Source organism: Marmota monax, unplaced genomic scaffold, assembly GCF_021218885.2.
Source record: "Marmota monax isolate L192 unplaced genomic scaffold, Marmota_monax_Labrador192_F-V1.1 WCK01_AAM20220418_F8-fsc00010, whole genome shotgun sequence".
NCBI lineage: Eukaryota > Metazoa > Chordata > Mammalia > Rodentia > Sciuridae > Marmota > Marmota monax.
In genome coordinates, this window is record NW_026692321.1 from 10,282,493 (window position 1) to 10,302,615 (window position 20,123).

At 48.9% G+C, this 20,123-nt stretch overlaps 1 protein-coding gene across 1 annotated transcript in view; it reads right to left on the minus strand.

Annotated features, from left to right (window-relative positions):
* The window catches only part of Cyria (CYFIP related Rac1 interactor A), a 99,314-nt gene that overhangs the window by 39,256 nt on the left and 39,935 nt on the right, over positions 1–20,123 (minus strand). Inside the window, exon 2 of the mRNA XM_046441299.1 lies at positions 18,223–18,357. The gene's annotated coding sequence lies outside the window, so the exon portion shown is untranslated. The remainder of the gene's footprint in view (positions 1–18,222; positions 18,358–20,123) is intronic.

Consider the following 20,123-nt stretch of genomic DNA (forward strand, 5'->3'; position numbering starts at 1 on the left):
GACAACCTTTACACTACCTGTTTTGAATTAGAAGCAAACCAAATCACCAGCTTCTAGTTAACCGTGAGTCTATGTTGTATAGGATGGAAAATAAGCAGTTTTAAGAAAACACTTCTCAATTAAAAGACAGTCGCACTTAAAAATGAGGCAACTAGCTGCTTTTGGTGTTGGGGGCGGGGTGGGACAGACCAATGGAATGAAGCAGCTTATCTTCTCAGTTCCAGGACACGGACTTTACTGAACCAGATTAGCAATATTACGTAGCTGGGTGGGCTGCAAGGCCCGTCCTCATCTGTCACTTTTGTGATGAAGTCATGAGGTTTTCTGTTCCGTTGTCCAATGTGTTGCCAAGAATCCAAAGATGTTTTCCTTCCAAGATGAAGGAGGGAAACTGCAGTGGAGTGAGTCTATTAAGCACTTTCATCTGACAATAAAAATGAGTTAATGGCTCAAATGTGTTTTCAAAATGTTTTAACACCACAAGTAATGGCACTCAAATGGGAAAACGCTTTGAATATTCTCATCGATCATTAATACCACGGTGTCCCTCAGAAGGGCTTGGTGTTCTCTGTGGAATACAAGCTGCTGGAGTCCAGTTGTAAGGTAATCCATGGGAATTCTCCAAAAAAACACCGAGAGACCATTATGGAATTGAACAATTAAGTGCAGGTTTAAAATAGCCCTTTCAATATCTGAGTTCAGTTTTTCTAAAATAGACTATTACCTCATCATAGCTAATTTTCCCATAAACACCAACATTACAGCAGCAAAAAGTCTCCAAGAAATGAGGGCAAATTAGGTTCCTTTTTCAGGGAAAGAAAGTCAACGTGTCCCTCAATTTCAAATGCCAGAGTATGGAAGCAATCGGGCTGGGCTGGGCTCCGGAGCAGCCCACCACCGAGAAATTCTGAGTGAATTTGTTCACTTTCACTTGTGAAATCCTGAGGACTCTGCTTGGAATGCCTGTTGCTTACCTAGGAGGCCCACGGTCCCCGCACACCCTGGCCGGTCCTGCTGAACTGCCAAGGGAAAGAGATGCCCAGGCAGAGCAAGGGGCCCAGAGACCAGGCGCCTGTTTAGGAAATGCCGTTCGCCCCCTGTGTTATGTTGGGCAGGAGGCTCAGGCTGTCTTGGATGGCTGAGCTTCAGTTTAGACGATGGCAGGGCACGCTTGAAGCCACCTAGGGCTTGGGCTGCTCGGAAGCCAGTGAACAGGACGACAGACTGTCCGCTCTTGTGACAAAAAAAAAAAAAAAAAACCCTTTCTTCTTTCTCAGTGGTTTACAAAAATGACAGTCAGGACCCTCTTGCTGGGAGAGCGGACCTGCAAGAGGGGCCTCCCCAGACCCTCCCCAGATGAGATGCCTGCTCACCTGTCTCCTGACTCATCTCCCCGAAGGTGCTGCCCTGGGTTCCACTTCCTCCAACAGCCTTCACATGTCCGGGGTTTCTTTCTTAACCCCTTCTCACCCTCTCTGGCAACACCCTCCTGTCTCCAGATTCTACCCATCTGCGGAGGATTTTGCAAACCAACTGTCCTCAGCTGCAGGCCCACACCTCCGGGTGAATTCCCCATAGGCACAGCAATTTCGGGGTGGCCCTAACACCCTCGCTTTCCACCCTCCCCAGTGTGACAAAAGGCATGCGCATTCATCTGATTATATCACCCAGGAGCCTGGGCACCATCTGCAATCCCTCCATCGGCTTTATCTTCTGGATGATTCCCCCATTGAGCCCTCTCAGTGTAATGCCCCCTACCTCCACGCCTCCTGCTCTCTGGGCCTTCTCCCTCCTGCAGTCATTCCTTATTGTCAGTACCCTCCTCCCTCTCTCGCTTCCCACCTGGGACAATTTAGGCCCCTCAGATCATTCATCAGGATCAGGACATACTGGAATTTCATGTATGAAATAAATGCTGCTGAATTAAGCCTCTTCCGTTCCTGTTATCTTACAATACGGTTTTTACAGTGTTTTCTCCTTCTCTCTGCCTGGCTGCTGCACCATCGGCAGCTGCTGCTTACATCTGTTCTTCCAGTTCCTCTGCCTCCACCCACAGTTCTCTGTCAGGCGGTGACATACGACCTGCCAGGTCAAGGCACCGGGAGTTCAGGTACTCCTGGAAGGCCCCCTGAGGAGTCCAGAAGCCCCTGGGCCACAGCCTGACCTGCCCATGGCTTTCAGATGCCTGGTTTTCTTAGACGGGGGCCCACCTGAGTACCACAGGCAGCTTTGGAATTGACATGTGAACAACATGAGGGAATTAGTTCCTAGTTCAGATGTATTTGGGAAATGTGGGTGTCAAAATTCTGTAAGCATTAAAAAAAAATTACCAAAAGCCATCTCACATGCTAAAATCCTGAAGAATCTGAGGCCAAGGGAAGTTGGCATGCTCCATTAAATCTCCAGCTTCAAGCATGTCCAAAGTGCCCAAACTCACTTGAAATCCCAGAGACAGGTGTGGCTCTGCCTTTGTTCCCAGTCTCTGAAGGAACGGTCGCTTTGGTTTCAAACTACGTTCACTGCAGATAAACCTAATGTTTCAAAGCAGAAGCCCTGGCTGGAGACCCAAGCCCGCTGCGAAGATCCTGGACCTCAGTCTGGGACAAGAAGACGGTCACAGGGACAGTTTGTTGTAGGATGCCCCGAGCTGCCTGGGTGCCAGGCTGCTTCTGAGTCAGACCCCGGAGCGGAAGCACATGGAGTCAGCAGGGCAGAAGGAAGACATGCTTCGGTATTGGGGTATTCAAGGCTGTAAAGTCCGGCCTGATGCTCCCTTTCAAGTTTCCAGCATGCTGCTGAAGCTCCTCTGTACTTCAGTCAAGACACACCGCAGACCTGCCAGCGCCTCCGCCTCCTTCCTGCTTCCACTGTCTCACTGGTGTCTCCTTGGCCTGGAATACCCTTTCTCCCTCCACCCGTGGATGGCCTGTCTGCCTTTCAACAAAACCAAACAGCATTTCCTCCCCAGAACCTCCTTCCAGACCCCCGGGAATAATTAACAGCCTTTTCTGCTGCCGATTCTTTGAAGAGCTATGTCTTACTCATTTACAGAATGTCACCAATTCAGCTACTCCCTTCCCCACCCCACCCTAGCTCCCAGCACAGAGCCAAATCTCTTCATTAACGTGCTCTTGAAATGGAACCCAAGTCTGGATAAACTGCTGGGCAGTGGCCACAAAGATGTCAACTACAAACTGAGAAAACAGGTGTGGATAAGAACAGGTGGAGAAAATAAGCCTGTCCCCAAATCTAAGCATTTTTTTCTGAGAGCTTTGACCCTTTTGTTTTAGGATCCTACACTACTTTTATCAGCCTTCTGATAAAAACACATACATATGCCGACTGAAACATTTTCGGGAGGTGCAATAAAGACCCTGAAGTCTAGGAATGGAAATCCCTCATGTAACCTAAAATCATGAATTTCAGTTCATACGCAGCCACGTCAAAGGAGGAAGGTGTGGATCATGGAGTCAACCATTCCAAAAGAAAGAAAAGGAATCATGAGGAATCAAAAGGAATCATCATGAGCGTTGGGGGCCTTGAAAGAGTCATTCTACTCTTCAGAATCTAAGTTTTCCTTGTTGGTAAAACACAAATCATAATACTTCCATTTCCGTTGTTAATAATTCAGAGGATGTATGTAAAAAGTACCTAGGGTGGTATCTGGTGTGTGGCAGGATCCTCACACCCATGACTAGGTAACACTACTTACTTGCGCCCCCTGCCAGGCATTTAAAAAAACTGCAGTCATTTTCCTTTCAGCAGTATATTCTGCACTGTGGCTTTGGAGTGGGGGAAGAGAGCCCAAGCAAACCACCACGTCAGTGAAGACGGGAAGCTGGGTGCCCAACAGCTGCTGTGGGCTCCTTCACATGGCTATTAATCATACAAGAGCTCATTTATGACAAACACAGGTCACTCCCTTTGCATGACAAGGAGCAGGGGTCCACAGAGCCCCATTATCCAAAAAAAAAACAAAAAACAGAGCATTGTGGGCGACATGGGAGAAGCCGAGTGCACACACACAAGCAGACATTGTAAGGCTGTTTGCACAACCCCGTCGTGCTCCTCGCGGATTTCCTGCCAAGGAGACATTCAGATCTCATGGAGTCGGGTGCAGACATTTGCTCATTCAACATGGCTTCAGGCAGTGGGCTGCAGAAACCCAGTGCATAATGCCCTCTGCTGGCCATCTCTAGAACTGCATGCCCAGGACACTGATGACAAAGCACTCAAGATTCCAGGCTCAAACTTTGTAGAGTGCAATGTGGTAGGAAGGCCTTATGTGGTCTAGAAACCCTATTAGCTTTGGGACCTTGGGAAAGTCATCTCAGATTTTAATTTCCAGATGGAATTCTACAGCACTCATTTGACTGATCAAATACAGAGCGTGCCTGCCCCTTGGCCAGGTGGACTGAATGCCAGCACATACCCTTTTCTGCTTGCTTCCAGTAGGTGGGCATTGTCAGAGTTCCTTTGGAACCAGGAAAGGCAGCCAACAAGTGCCTATTGGTACTGTGTTCAGGGCGGCAAGTGTTTAGAACTGACCCAAGATGGCATCTTCCTGGTGCCATCTCCCTCACTGCTGTCATCTTGGCTTTAGACGTGTGTGTCACTGCTGTGTGTTGGCACAGGCAGCGTCACGTGTTCCTGCATGCCCAGTTCCTCCTGGCATCTGACAGGCTTCACCTCACAACAGGCTCAACTCGAGGCTGCAGATGAGCTGGCAGAAATGCCCAGACAAGCTGCATGTTTTCAAACGGAGAAAAGGCCACTCCATTGATCGTAACTGAGCTGTGATCTGGCTGCCGATGTTCAGCACAGCCACCTCACCCCCAATCTATAGTTCTCTTTTTGATCTCTATCACCATTGATTGATGTAACCACTCAACTTCTAGAACAGGGCCTGACACATAGGAGGAACTCCACATACACACGTGTACACACACACACAGTGTGGAATAATTGAAAACTCAGAAAGACACCATGGCCACCTATAACACCCCCTCTTTAAACAGAACAGGTTTCCTCCTCCATCTCCCAGGAGAGAGGAGGTTCTGAGGGGTGTGCTCTCTCTCTCTCTCTCTCTCTCACTGTTCTAAGGACACCTCTAGCATCGTGTGGGATCCAGCGCCAGTGTGGTCTGAGCAGCAAGCCTCCATGGTCTTCCATCTGGACCCTGCATCTCCACTGGTGCTGCCCAAGATGGTGCTGAGAGTTTTGGCAGACAGAGCACACGGCTCATATGCATTGAGCTACAGCCAAAAAACCATGGAATTGAATGAGTACTGATCCTTTACTTAGCTGGATAATACCAACCGCTTCCATGGAGTGTGCATGTGTTCTGTGGTGGACACTGGGCTAAACACCTCAGAGATTGTCAAATTCAACCCACAAATCAACCCCCCAAGTGCATGCACTGTTCTTGTGTCTGGTTTACTAACGCAAGCTGAGTAAGTTGCCAGGAAGTTGCTCATTCTTCTGAGTAAGTCCCCAGAAGAATGGGGACTAGAATACAGAAAACCCACATTCTAAGCTACCAGGCTTATTTGCTTATCTGGTACTCCAAAGCCATTAGTAGATGCTTTCACAAACAGAAAACAGAACTCATGGCTGTGGCCTCGAGTCAGGGCAGGAGGGCGGTGCTGCAGCCGTCACTAAGCATCTGGGCCTTGAGCTGTGCAGCACTGAGTCAGGTTTCTAAGAGCAAATGGGTGCAGGTGACGCTGGGGAAAGCTTCCTAGATGAGTGACAACAGGATCCGGCATTTAAAAAAAGTAACAGGAGGCTCATGTGGACAAGAATGAAGAGAAGTGGTCGATCCAGGGGAAGGGAAATACGCAGCCAGCAGGCCTGGTCCTCACGAGGGGCAGTGTAGAGCCATAAACAGAAGGTGTGCTGGGGAGGCGCAGCAAAGGAAGAAAAAGTCAGAAAATATTGGCTATTGATTATCTAGGAACTTGCAGCCCAGTAAGCAGGAGCCGAGAGCCTATGGCATATAAATGGGGCTTGGCCCTTGGGCAGGTCAGAAAAGGTTCTTGTGTGGCCCAGGCCTGAGGGACACAGAAGACACCAGTGGTTATAACACCAGCAAGTGCCAGAGTCACAAGCTCTGCGTGGAAGTCCCATTTCAGCTGCTTGCTTGCTGTGAGACCTTGAGGAAGGTCATTCTCCAGCCCTGAGTTTTATCTTTATCATCTGTAACCCAACAGCACCAGGTTGATCAAGGAAACACTCCCTGTTCCAACAAGCCATGGTTTTATCCAAGGAGAACGTCAACAATTCCCAAGTTTGAATTCAGGCCTCCTGATGTTAGACCTTGAGCTAAGTTAATGCGGAACGAGACGCCCACTTGGATTGAAGAAACAGAACTGCACACCAGCAGCCCTTCCACGGGGCACCTGTGGACTTGTTTCCAGAAACCCCCTGTATTTCTAGTTCTTTAGGAAAGACAGCGTGAGAGAGTCTCAGCGCCTCCGAGGGTACCGTATTATGTCAAAATGAGCCATGCCGTCATCCCAGAGTGCCAGAGTTGATCTCTGTGAAGAAGTGGTAATTCAGAAATCATGTGGAATGGATAAACTGCTCTCAAGAGAAGTTGCTCTAAAGTCCTTTTATCCATTTAGAACAAAATGTCATGAGAAGTCTGCCGTGCTCACCACAAGTCATTTCCGTGTATTCAACACAGCAGGCCCAATACCTGGACAGCCTGGCTTAATCTAGTACCCAAAGGTCTCCTGTGATCCTTCTGTAACTCGTATTCTTTCCCTTTGGAATTCTGGAAGCAAATGAGGACTTGTCACGTTCCCAGGCCCAGGAGTTCAAACTAGGTCTCACTGAAAGTGAAACAATATCCAACTGTCACATTAAGGCACTGGCTTGAGGACAGTTTCCAAATACTGAAGCCATGTCCATTGGCTTTTACAAAAATTCCATTAAATTAAAAAAAATTATATATATATATAATTTAAATATATATTTTATATATATATATAATTTAAATATATATAATTTTATATATATATATATATTTAAAAAGGGGGTGCTGGGGTTGTGGCTCAGTGGTAGAGCACTTGCCTAGCATGTGTGAGGGCCTGGATTTGATCCTCAGCACCACATAAAAACAAATAAAATAAAGATATTGTGTCTAACTGCAATATATATATATATATATATATATATATATATATATATATATGACTGAATGGTGCTATTAATAAAGATTCCAAGGCTTTGGAAACCCATCAAACATTGCCCAAGGAATGGAAGACTATAGTTTGAATAAGTCATAAATTTTATCAAAAATTCTAGAAATTATAAGTCTAATTAAAAAAATCATTGTGAACTGGCTCTGCTCTGTTATAGATCTCATATTTCACCTCACATTTAATTCATCCATCTGATCCTTGCTTCCACCCAAACCCAACACCCCTCCTTGCCCTTTCATTTGTACCCAAGGCAGACCTGACCTCTTATTTCTTAAGACCCCAGCACATGGCATATTATCCTGTATATATTTCTATAAAAAATACGGAATATTCACAGGCACATTGAGTGCAGGTCTTGATCAGAGCTCCACCCTCCATTCCTAACATGATTCTTGACACAGTCTAGAAAGCTGTTGGACAGCTGCTGTACACACCTGCTCTTCACAGAGACTACAGCTACATGAACCATGGTCCCTGTGGCCTGGGAGCACCAGCTGGTAAGAGCAAGAAGCCATGTTCAAAGACCACTGTGACGGGCAGCTCCAGAGTGGACCGCAGCCTCGGTAAAGGCAGAGTGCTGGGGAAAGGGGTGCAGAAGAGGAGGAGACACATCTGGGCTGGCATGATCTGGAGAGGTTTCATGCAGAGAGGAGCTCTGGGTTGGATGGAGGAGAGGGAGGTGCTCCTATAAACGCCCGCCATCCATGAAGCCCAAGAGCTTCCGGGAGGAGTCACAGGCCCTTCCCTTTGGCTCTGCTGGGATCTCACACTGGGTGGGGCACATGGAGATGAGGGTCCTTGGAACAACAGCTGAGCAGGCTGGGCGGTGAGACCTGTTGGCAGATAGTCTTCTGGTGAGGATGAAGTGGCTGGACCAGTTTTCCCATGTGGCTATTAAACCTCTTCTGAGGAGATCACGGCAGGCCCTGATGCCTGTCCCAGCTCTGTCCTCTGTCCTCTGGGGTCAATCCCACAGTCCTCTCTCACAGCACATTCCCACGTTCCTAGTCACTCCTGCTTTCCTGCCTGATTCTCCTTCTAGAAGGACAGGGACTGGGACTCCACTACACCGGTGTCCACAGCAGGCTGTCCAGGGCATGTGTTTTGGGACAAATTAAAGCATGAGTGGATGAGGAATGGTGTGGCGCCACAGCTGGATCCAAACGCCTCCTGTTTGAGGTCCTTGTCGCCAATCATTTAGAAAGAGAGAAAACAAAGGGAAGGAGGGGGAGGGAGGATGTGTAGGAGAGGGAAGGAGAGGACAGGAGCAAAAACAAGAAGGAAGGAGAAAGGAAACAGGAAGGAAGGAAGAAGGGATGAGGGTGGGAAGGGAGGAAGGAAGAAACTTGTCCTATCACATTCCACCCTGCTTAATGGCTGGACAGCTAGAGTCGGCTGGGAAGAAGCTGTCTGGATCCCATGCTCTGCTAGAAAGTTCAAAGAGAGAAAACTTGAGTCATTAGAAAAGCAAATGATGTCCTCAATGATGCTCAAATAAACTTCTGAACATGGAGCAGGGTTTGCGAAGAGCCTGCTTCCCACCATCCGGATGAGATGGCCAGCAACTCCTGGGCTCATCTCTAGTCCTGCCTGTGGGCTTTACAAGGCTGAGCTGTGAGAAGTTCCACGTCAGCATCAGGAAAGGCAGAACGGACACCTCCTCAAAGTGGAAGTGGACACAAATTCTGTAGCTGCTCATTGAAATAAAAATGTGCGTACAGGGAGAATGTGTGAGCTGGAGAGCCTGTGGAGCTTCAGAAATGGTGCCTGCTGCTGCCTCTCCAGGGCAGGGGGCAGCAGGGAGGGTCCTGTTATGGTGAAGACATGCACTCTTGGTCCCCTTTCCTAGTACACGGCAGAGCTGACACAGAGGCCCTGATACTGAAGCCCCAGAGACTCAAAGGGTAACTTCACCTCTTCCCACCCAGGCCTCCACTTCAGTCAAATGCTCAGGATCAGATAACCAGCCCCCAGGGTGGAGCCTGAACCCACAGCCTCTGTGAAGCGCTACACAAAGGTCTCTCATTTCCTCCTCACCACGGCGGCCCTCCAACACAGGGGCCTCCAGGGTCTTCAGAGTCCCTATCTTGTGTTTTTCTGCTAAAATGGAGCTTCAATGAAAGAGCTTGCAGTTAGGCCCTTCATCCACTAAGGGGCATAATCCTCTCGCATGAAAAATGCCAGACCTTATCAGGAAGGTTCTTGGCACAAAAGCAGAAGTCAGCAAAAGACAGAGAAGCAGAGAAATCCATCCTAACGTCCTGAATCTGTACTAAAGAACACTCCTCTCAGGAAAAAGTGTTTGAACTCACAATCGTGAGCAATGTTGGCTTCATGGAGACAAACTCACTCCCTCGTTCAAAGTCATTTCAAAAACATTAATCTTATAACCAGTTTGCCAGAAATGGAGCCGATGCGTTTGAAAAGGAAAAAAAGTAATAGATTCAACCATTGGGCTTAAAATTATCCTCTCAAGCTCCTTTGACTAATTATTCTTAAGACAAAGGAAACAGCTGTCTTGTGCCTGGACCAACCAGACTCCGGTTGTGATGTCTAAAGAGGTTGAAGGGTTTATGAATGCATATGAATGTGTGTCTGTGTAGTTTGCTGTGGTGAAGCCTCCATTTAAAATTTTATTTCAGATCTGGAAAATACTCTGGAAATGCCAAGCAGGAGAGGTGGCAGTCCTCAGCAGGTCACCTGTACCCTCAGCCTGCACTCCTAGATAGACAGGCAGACAGAAATATGAGCTGCTTTCACAGAGGAGGCCCTGCAGGAAACTTGCAGTACACAAGTAGATGCAGCAAAGTCCCAGTGGAACTTCCCTGTTTAGATTAATAAACCCAGACCACAATCAAACCAAGCAAACAAACTCCCAAAGTTTATCTCTGAATTTCTGGGGGTGGGGAAGCCCTGCTGCTGATGACTTGACCGTGCTCCATCCTAACTTGAACTTCCTCTGCAGCCCGGGATCCCAGGCTAGCGTCTGCATCATACAGGATGGAATTTGGAAAGCTTTGCCCTTCATCCTCTGCAGGGCTTGCAGGCTGCACAGACAGACCCAGCGCCCTCTGGGCTATTCCTTAAATCCACTTGCAAGTTGCTGGTCAAACACCAGGTCCCAAGCTGCTCCTGAGCTCACTCCCTCTGAGAGCCCAACGCAGGATGGAAAACTCACTGAGGAGGGAGTGGGGAGACAGGGTGACCTGTCCAGCAGCCTTGGCAGGGTGCCTCATCCCTCTTCAGCTGACTCTCCCAGAAAGCCCCCTGGAGGCTGAGCCCACTGATGCCTTTTCCTAATCCCCCATAATCCCCCTGCAAAGTAATTTTTCAGATAAGGTAACTGTGTCATAGTAAATTCTGGAACTCCCTCAAGATCACACCCCCTGGGTGTCTCCAGTAGAGTCTCCAGTGCTCTGCACAGGCAAGAGCTGCTTTTACCCCTGAAGGTGCTTCAGCAATGAATTTCCCAAAATTTATTTATTTCTAACCGTGAAATGAAAAATGGCTGTCTTTTCTTTGAGCTTTCTGGGCTCTTGCCACCGTCAGCATGTCAGATGTGTTTGTCAGCAAGGCAGAATTGCAAGCCCCACCTCAGACCTACTGTCGGCCGGCCAGCAGTTCAGCAGGCCCCAGGTGCTTCAAGTTTGGGAACCACCACACTCGACTATGAATTTGAATTTGAAGTTCCAGCATCAAATCCCTTTTCATCCTCTATCTCCCAAGTGCACGGTTGTTTTAGAAGTGGCCACGACCTCATGTTGGTTTAATATACATTGTGTCTAATAAATGGGTTATTTAATTGATCCAACTTGGCACATAAAAAACATGTAACCAGGGACAGGATTTGTGGAGTCCCCATGTGGGCCAGACCTTGTGCTAGGTCTTTACACACAGCGTCTCCACCCTTGAGCCTGAACCAGGAGGCTAGAAAGCCTTCAGCCCTTCTATGATCAACCTTGCCTCCGCTCTCCTCGCCCCGGTTTACTCACAGGGAAAAAAAAGCATGAGAGAGAAGGTAGACCAGATGGTCTCTCATTTCCCTCTGAATAAGCTTGGATGAAATTTCCAAGGCAAAACTCTCCATATAAATCTTTGTTGTAACAGAAAATCCAGGTGGTTAAGTGCAATGCATGCTCACAAAAAATCAAAACAAAACAGAAAAGAATCAGCCCCTTGTCTGCAGCAATTAATTAGTCTGACCCTAATATTCTGTTGCTCACTGACCAGGCAAGGCAGCTAGCAACTCTCTGAACTGTACCAGCGGCTCAGCACCGGGGCCTGGCCCAGTGTGAACTGGTGCAGAAGTGCCCACCGCAGGCGCCATGTTCCACCCTCCACACAGCCAGCGCGTTGGCATGGTGACGCCGGAGGCAGTCTTCGCTTGATTCATCTCTTCCCTTGCGCTCTATTATCACTGTGTGAGATCTTGCCCCAGAAGGACAGAGAAATCCTGAGGGTGAGGTCTGATGTCAGGGGAGAACAAGCGGGTCTTTGTCGGGCCCTTCAAGGGGACTGGGCTAGCCCTGCACAGGCCGTGCACAGAGGAAGCCTGTGCTCGCTCAGCCTGGAAGCAGCCGCGAGACAGGCTCTGTCCCCTGCAGTGGGGACCCTCCTTGCACCTCCTAACTCCTCTTCTTCCTCTGACACCAGGACCTCGCCTGAGGCTTGCAAGCATTGACGCTGGGAAGACTTCGAGCAGAATACCTGCCCTCACCAGCACCAAAAATCATTATCAAACATTCCCCTTCTCCTTTATAATGGCATCGTGTGCCGGAGTCCCTTAGGTCAACTCCGCCACCTCCCCTGCCTCCTGATTCCACACTGACTCTCGACCTCCTTGTGTCCTCTGCAAACCTCCCTGATCAGAAAATGCCTCTGCTCTGGTCTTCTAATGGCATTCTTGGGTTGTCCCTACGGCAAACATGGCGTCACATGCCAGTGAAGTCTGAGTGTGCACATCACTCTTGCTAATGTCAGCTGTAGAAGCCCATCTAAGACTCACTCTGCACCTGGGAGCTGATAATAAGAGAGGCTTTCAGTGACTCGACCACACCTTACCCCAAGACCTCATTTGCAGGGAAAATTCAACAGAGGCTGGAGGTCAAAATAAAACTAGCAAATGCAAATTGAGTCCTTACTATGTGCCAGCCCCCATTCTGACGCTCACAAGTACTAACTCAACTAATCATCACAGTAACCTGTGAGGGTGGTGTTGCCTGGTTTCACATTAAACAGATGAGGAAATTGTCAGATGGAGAGGTTCAAGAACATGCTCAACATACCAGCCAGCAGGATTCAAACTCAGGCAGTCTGGCCCCAGAGGCTGTGCTCCTAAAGACCCTGCACAGAATTGTATAGTGGCCACACTTTAAATCAATTTGCCTGATCCACTAAGATGCCCCATATTTGTTGTGTAGGATTCTGAATAGCTAGGTTCGTGTGGTGCTGTCTCTGAAAACGTCATCCAATTTCCAGGCTCCTCACATCTGCGTTATGGCCACTACAGGTAGCAGATGAACTGTCATCTCCCTTCCTCCTGGATTAGCAGCATAGTCAAGGCTCCAGGATAGAAGAGGAGAAAGAGCTAACATGCTGGGAATTCCAGGGGCACCCTTTCTGTACAGGAGGCTCTGGCCAAGCTGCTCTCAGCTGTGACAATTCTGCATGACTCCTCTGCCAGTTTGCACCGAGTCCCAACTCTGGGTCTCTTCTTACCAGGTTCAGGGAAGTCTCCAAGCTGGGACCAGTGGGCTGGCAGCTTAGGTAATCCAACAGAGAAAGGCAAGCTCACCCTCAGGGCTCGGCTGAACACCCCAAGCTTGTTCTCGGAGTCTCCAGCCCAGAGGAAGAACAAAGAGCCACAAGGAAGCCAGAGGCCTGAAAGAAAGGAGTGGCCCAGGGATTGCATGCACCTGGGGCTCCCAGCAGAGCCTTATTTTCTGACTGTCTTTTTCCTTTTTTTCTGCTCCCTTCCTGAGGGCACAATGGTCTACAGGAGGGCAGATCAGAAGGTAGAGCGTGGGGAAACCAGAGAAGGTGGTGCTGCCCTTAAGGACAGTGCTACCCTTTCTCTAGGCCACTCCCTCTTCCCTACATCTTCTCTTCCTCTTGTAAAAATCTTTGTGAAGTTCACTTTACATGAGAGGAAATGCTTCCTTCCCCTGGGTTCAGAGGGCGTTAGAGAAAGTTCCAGTCGAGGTCCTTCCTTAGAGAGAGAGGAGAAGAAACCCAGGTCCTGGGTGTTTCCCCCAGCCCAGCCCAACAGAGGCACTAAGAGCTTCCTAAGAGCAAGAGACCAGATGGCTCTGGCTTATGGAGAGAGCAACTGGTCCTGCCCTCAGGATGGAAGGGGAGAAGGAAGGGGAAGGCACGTCTTGAGCTTAGAGATGACTCTGTATCCAGGGAGAGCTGCACCAGGCCGGAACTAGAACCAGCTTCCCTGTAAGGTTGGGGGTTCCCTGTCCCTGCTGCATTCAGAGGGCTTCCAGACAGGAGCCTCCAGATTCCAGCCCGATGCCTCTGCTCTGCCCCATGTGCATCTGGGAGTTCTATGTGAGGAGCCAGCCAGGGTGGAAGGTCAATCACAGCAGGCTCTGTGCTAGATTATAGAGTAAATCTTACGTGATATGTTCATATAAACACATTCACATATCTACAGGTGTGTGCATGTGTGTATGCACAAGCACAAACCCAGACGTGTCTCTGCAGGTGTGTGTGCTGTGCACCCTCCCAAGAGGAAGGCAGAGGGCAGGGAGTTTTCACTGGGGCGAGACTTGGCTCTCCATGGAGCTGCCTTTGCCACCGGGAAGCCACAGTGCAATCCAGGCTGTTAATCAGCATTTCTGGAAGATGGAGATGGATTCCTCCTCCTCCTCTTTCTACTTATTTCTTGGTCCCCCTTATCTTATTCCGTTCCTTAACACCTCCATGGGGTCAGAGAAGAGATCAAACTCATATTAGTCAATTTGCTTCTTTTTAGTCACTATTGAGAACAGGGTGGGAGGATGAGGAGGCGGCGACTAATGGATTCTTAAACAGCAGAGTTGAGGCAGTATCTGCGCATGCTGAGCTCTCTGGCTACTTCCTCCTCACCACCATCACAGAGGACTGAGTGTTGTCCCCTATTTATAGAGTGTAGTTCTGTACCAGGAGTGTCTGTCTTCCAGCTCCCAGCTCCTACTCATCCTTCCATGGCCAGCTCGGTGTCCCTCACATCCCAGGACAGAGAGCATGCTCCAGGGACTCTCTGGGTCCACACCACCTCGTTCATCCGCTGTGTGATCCTGACTATCAGCTCCTCTGTCTCTGAGGACGATGAATTCTCTGAGGACTGGGCTGTGTCTCATCCGTCTCGCTCACAGGTTCAGCAGCATCTGGCATGTGAAAGGTACTTAGGGATTGTCTGTTGAATGAACAAGTGCTTTTTAGAGAGAAAACTCCTGTTTTTAGTATTGAACGGAAAGAAGGTTAAAAGGTGGAATTTACCCATTTGTTTTCTGACAGGAAGAAAATGTGAAGGACCTAAACTCCCTCAACTCTACTGGAAGAGCAGGGCTTTTGCCAGCCATTTCCTCCTACCAGAAGAAAAGCTCAGGTTCTAGCATCTTCCCACAATCTGTACACGTGAAACCCTGGCCAGCTCAGCACTGGCTGGGGCACTCCACGGTTGTCACTACTATTGACAACCACCTTGCTCCATTCACCTTCAGAGGGGACTAGGATCTCAACACAGGGAGGAAGAGAAAAATGAGCATTTAAAGGAACCGGAGGGCAATGAAATCAGGCCCTTTGTTTTCTCAAACACCCGTCTTCTCAGGGTATCCACTTCTGCTTAAAAACTGTTTAACTGATCTATGCTGACCTCGGCATAGGCTCAAACCTCTTGGCTTGGCCGACAGAGCCCCCTGCTGACACCTTCAGCTTCCTTTCCGGGAGTTCCTTGGTCTCAGACCTCCCTCACCTTCCAGTGCACAACCACCAGGAGACAACATGTCCCCAGGGAGCTTCCCTGCTCCCGGTCAGGAGTTCCTCCTCAGGGCTCCCTAGGACCAGCCATTCTTACCACCGAGAAGTGTGTGTCATTTGGTCACTGGCACATCACCCTGTGAAATCATTAACAACTCAAGAGCAGGGGCGAAATCCAGTCATTCATCTCCAGGACTTGGCACCAGCACGGACGTGCAGGAGGCACCCCCAAAATATTTGCTGAATGAATCGATCCTCCCTCCACCCTTAAGGCAAGCCTTAGCTCTCTTACGTAACTGAATTCCAAAAGAAAGGGTAGAAATGACCTGCGGGAGGTTCCAGTGGAAGCTTTCTACTCTAGCAAATTGGCTCTACGATGATCAAATGAGGACAACTGTTTCCTTCGACCTAATTTATTGATGAACTTCTCCAAGGAGCTTTGAACAAGCACCAGGCCAGATCCTAAGCACTGGGCCAAGACTCATTTGTCTCCAGAGGCTAGCAGCCAGGGACCAATAAAGGTTGCTGAATGAACGACTCACGCACCATTGGGTAAGAGCGACCATGTTCGAAGAATGCTTTAAGAACTGAGTCTTTACGATGCGTTGGGGAGGAGAGAGGAAGGACAGAATCTCTGGAAAGAAAAGCCAACCAGAAGATAAACACCGGAGTCCTTACAGAGGCCCTCAAGGCCCGTCCCCTCCTCCTTCCACCGTCCCCTTGTCCCTTCTGCTCTGCTCCCACTGGCTTCTTTCCATTTCACCAAGGCCAAGAACTCTCCCTTAGAACCTTGGTCCCAGGATTCCTTCTCACCTTGTCCCTCACTTTCCTCAGATCTGCTCAAATGGGTACCCTAGCCAACACAACCATGCCCATTTGTCCAACTCCCGAGCTCTCTGGCCTGGCCTTATTCATTTATTTTTGTCTGCTTGACTTTTTTCCACAGCACTGAACACTGCCTACTGTAGTATACCTATGTCTACGACTTGCTGGTGATCCCTGACCCTATGTGGACACTGCTCCCTGAGAACAGAAACTTTGTTTTGTTCTGTTCTGTATCCCCAGCACCAAGCAGAACCTGTCAGGTGCCATAAACCCGTGCTCCATGACCAGAAGGACGATGCCCTGGAGAACGAACAAACGAGGAGGAAGGCCCCGATGAGAAGGTGCTCGAACTGACCTGTCTACTGAGTCCCAGACCAGGACAGCTGCCCCAGGTCAACTGACCTCTTCCACTGGGCCTTGGAACTATGCTGGTTCAAAGCAAATCTGTGGAAAGGGAGTTAGTTCTCGACCAACACCCCAGTGGACCAAGTATAGAGTCAGGGCGAGCAGAGTGTGGGTCCTGAAGTTGACAATGACAGAGGACCTGTGACCTGATAAGGGCACTCCGGTTAAAACCCTGGAGCAGGAAGGCTCTATGGAGGGCAAGCTCCAAAATCAAAGCCTGGTGATAGCTTCTCTCTCCTTTAACAGGCTGGGACTTAATGGTATTGTGGACAAGTCCCACTCCTAGATTCCAGGCACAAGGTTCTAATGGAATCCAGTATGGGATCAGAGGTGTGTTTAAGTCACTCTATAAAAGCTGGGTGGGGAAAGGAACATTTTCTGTGGTCTACTAGAAGCAACAAACCACGCTACTTCAGGATCTCCTTTAACCCTCCCCACCAGCCTATAACACAGAATGTACTGTCCACCAACTTCCAGGTGGGGACTCAGAACAATCTCAGCAAGACCACTGAGCCAATAAATAGCAGAGCTGAGCATGAAGTCAGATCTAGTTGCAAAAGCTCTTCTTTTTTTGAATGAAGCCAGAGCTAACAGACCACTCTAGAGAAAGAACCACAGGAGGAAGAATGGAAGGGAACAGGAGCTCACCCTGTTCACCCAAGAAGGGGAATCGGGTATAAGGGGCGAGTCTCGAGCTAAAGAGTCTGGGAAGTCAGGAGTGGAAGATGCTTTAGAAGTCACCTTGACCTACCTTCTGTCCTAGTTCAGCTGCATGAAATGTTTCAGGTTTTAGCTTTCAAGGAAACTCAAGATCATCACTGAAAAAGAGCTTCAGGACAGAAGACTGGAGCAGGTAGAACCAGCAGCCAATGAATGAGGAGAGGTTATGTGGCATATGCCTGGGCATTTCCTACATGCGTCCTGACATTGTCATTGTGGGCCCTGGAGTCTGCCTGAGGGAGCTAGGTTAACATGCCATAGCCCAGAGAGCTGAACCCCCAACAAACCTTGAGTCAACTAGGAGAGCTGTCAGCCCACATCAGGTGCAAATCCAATGAAAAGTTCAAGCAGATGGGACCATGTCCTTGCACATAAGAAGAAAAAATGTCTCTGACTGGTTGAGAGGAACTGAGAGAGGAGAGGGGTAACCAGAGACAGAAGTGTGCTGGTCTCAGGAGGAGGGTGATGGCGGGCAGAGAGCTACAACCTGTCCATCACAGGGGCTCTTGGGTAATAACTCATGAACTGAAATTGTGTCTAAAAATGTCATAGCAAGCGCGGTGCAAGTCAGGTCTCTCACATGAGACCTAAGCCCTGTCTTGGGTTGGCTGCTAAAGGACTTCTTCTCCTGCTTGTCTAAATTTGGTTGGCCCAGAGGGGCAGAAAGGCACCTCAAGGGTGCTTAAGTGCTTAAGTTCAATCTTGCACAGACAGTACATGACAAAGTCATCACAACTTTGGCTCTAGTCAGCTCTTACCCTACATGTCCCCCTGTGTTTCATGCCTGAACACCCAAGAGACTGAAAATAGCACAAAATCCCACTGAGAATACAGCTGAAGAACTCAGAGTGCTCTGACCACTCCAAATGACAGCTTCTTCAAAATGCATGCCAATTATTATTTACATGCTCTCTTTTTCTTTAGATGTATGTGGTGTTGGGAAGCACAGCTTCTAATCAAAGATGACAAATCTGGTGAGATGACCACCCTTCGTACTTTCAGGTGTTCATATAAGCATGCGTGTGACACCCAGCCTCCATGAACACGTTGGCGGTCACAGTGCTATCTGCTAAAATGAAAGCCAGTGGTTAATTACCTGGAAATCTCTCCTGTGACTCCGATTCACCAAGCCAGGCTGATGGGACGAATCAGCTGAGCAGCTGTCAGGCCTCGGCAGGTGGGGCTTCCCAAATCAGGAGTGGCTCCTCCGAGTCCTTAATGGAGCGATACCCTGCCACAGGGGAATACAAATGATGTTACTATGAGACGCAACCCCTGTCCTCCTCTGGTCACAACACTTTTTTTTAAGAAGGGCAGAGAGAGTCAAAGGATCAGAAATGACCAGGACTGGGTAACATCTATGAGATAATCTTAACCAATTCTTTCATTTTCTACTTGGGGGGAAGTGGAAGCCCTCAGAGAAGAAAATAGCCTCATTCAAGGATCAGCAATTTGGGGGTAGAATCCAGATTGGAACACATCTCTGACTCTCTGACCTTTGGAATTTTCTAAAAAGCAGCCCCATGGGCAGGCTGACTTCTCAAACAAGTGGTCATTGACCCTCAATGGGAAGCCTTATTTTTTAAACAGACTGTTAGAAAGGGAGGTGGCACTTGATCCGGAGTGCTGTTTTTGTAGTTTTATCACAAGGAGCTAAATTAGCAAAACAGTCCACCTCAGGCATGTGGTGGGGTGATTCTTCTTGTTTGTCATCAGAAAAATATTGTTATGGAATATCGTGACCCATGGACACAGCGGTGGGTGGGCTCCACTTTTCCATGACAGCCAGTCAGACTTTCTCTCCATGTTTGAGAAAAACAGAGTAACAGATACGGACTGTCCTCCCAGGAGTGCCATTTCTTATGGGATATTTCTGGCTGCCGTATATTTGAACGGCCACTCTTCTGTGCAGAAAAGCAAATCATGAAAAAAAAAAAAACATAGGGAGCTTTCACTTATTCAGTAAATCAGATCTTCCAGGCATAGCATGTGAATTTTATAGATTTGTCCTCAGAAAATTCTTGTGAGGTACCATTAATTCCATTCTCCCAAAGAACTAGGACACCGAGCTTTCCAGAGCTGCCATGGTCAGAGGAATCATAAAGAGAACACAGGGCCGAACCAGAAAGGAGCCTGCCTCTAACTTCTAAATTTACTTTCTGTCCATCGGAACTGGACTATATTTATTGAACCAAAACACCAGGATTGTCTGTTTCTTCCAAATGCATGAAAACGTTCTTGGGAGGCTGTGGTGGTCCCAAGGACTTAAAGGATTATTCTTATTTTATTAGGTTTCAGATTTGGGAACCCTGATGACCATAGCTTCCTGCTGGGTTCCCCCAGGGGGCTCTGGTGCCCCAGAGAGGCTGGGCTGGCCCCAGCTTTGAGCAGCCACAGCCTGAGGGCACCACAGGAAATCATGATTATCAATGCTCTGGGCTTTGTTCCTGTTCTCAGACTGCAGGGACATGCCAGGAGAGATGGGGTGGGGGTGGAGAAAGAGGAAGAAAAAAACAGGAAGTGAAGGGGGGAGGAGGGAAGGAAATGATAGAGAAAACACAGCAACTTTGAAATGTCCTTGGCCTGATGAGAAAGTGACTGCTGAGCCGACTGTGGGGCTGGGCCTTGTGTCTGGGGAAACCTGGCTGTGACAGGAATGGAGGGTCCCCCAGGAGGCAGCCCTTGGAGTGCACTTCCCTTCACAGAGTTGGCCTGACACAGGGCTCTTCCCACACAGTCAGTGTCGTCACTGAGTGGCCAGGTGTGTGGCAAAGGCTCTGGGGACCAGAGAGAAGCTCCTGCAGTGGCCAGGTGTCAGGGAGGTCAGGGAGAGCTAGCCCATGCCCACTGCTTTCTTTCTCAAATGTTCTTGAAACTGGAACCCGTTCTGGGCATGCCTGGTCCGGCTACCCGGGGCCAGAGTCCTGCTACCTTCTTCCCCCAAACCACCAGCCCCAGTCGGTCAGCTGAGCCTCCTCCACGTCATGATTCGAAGAG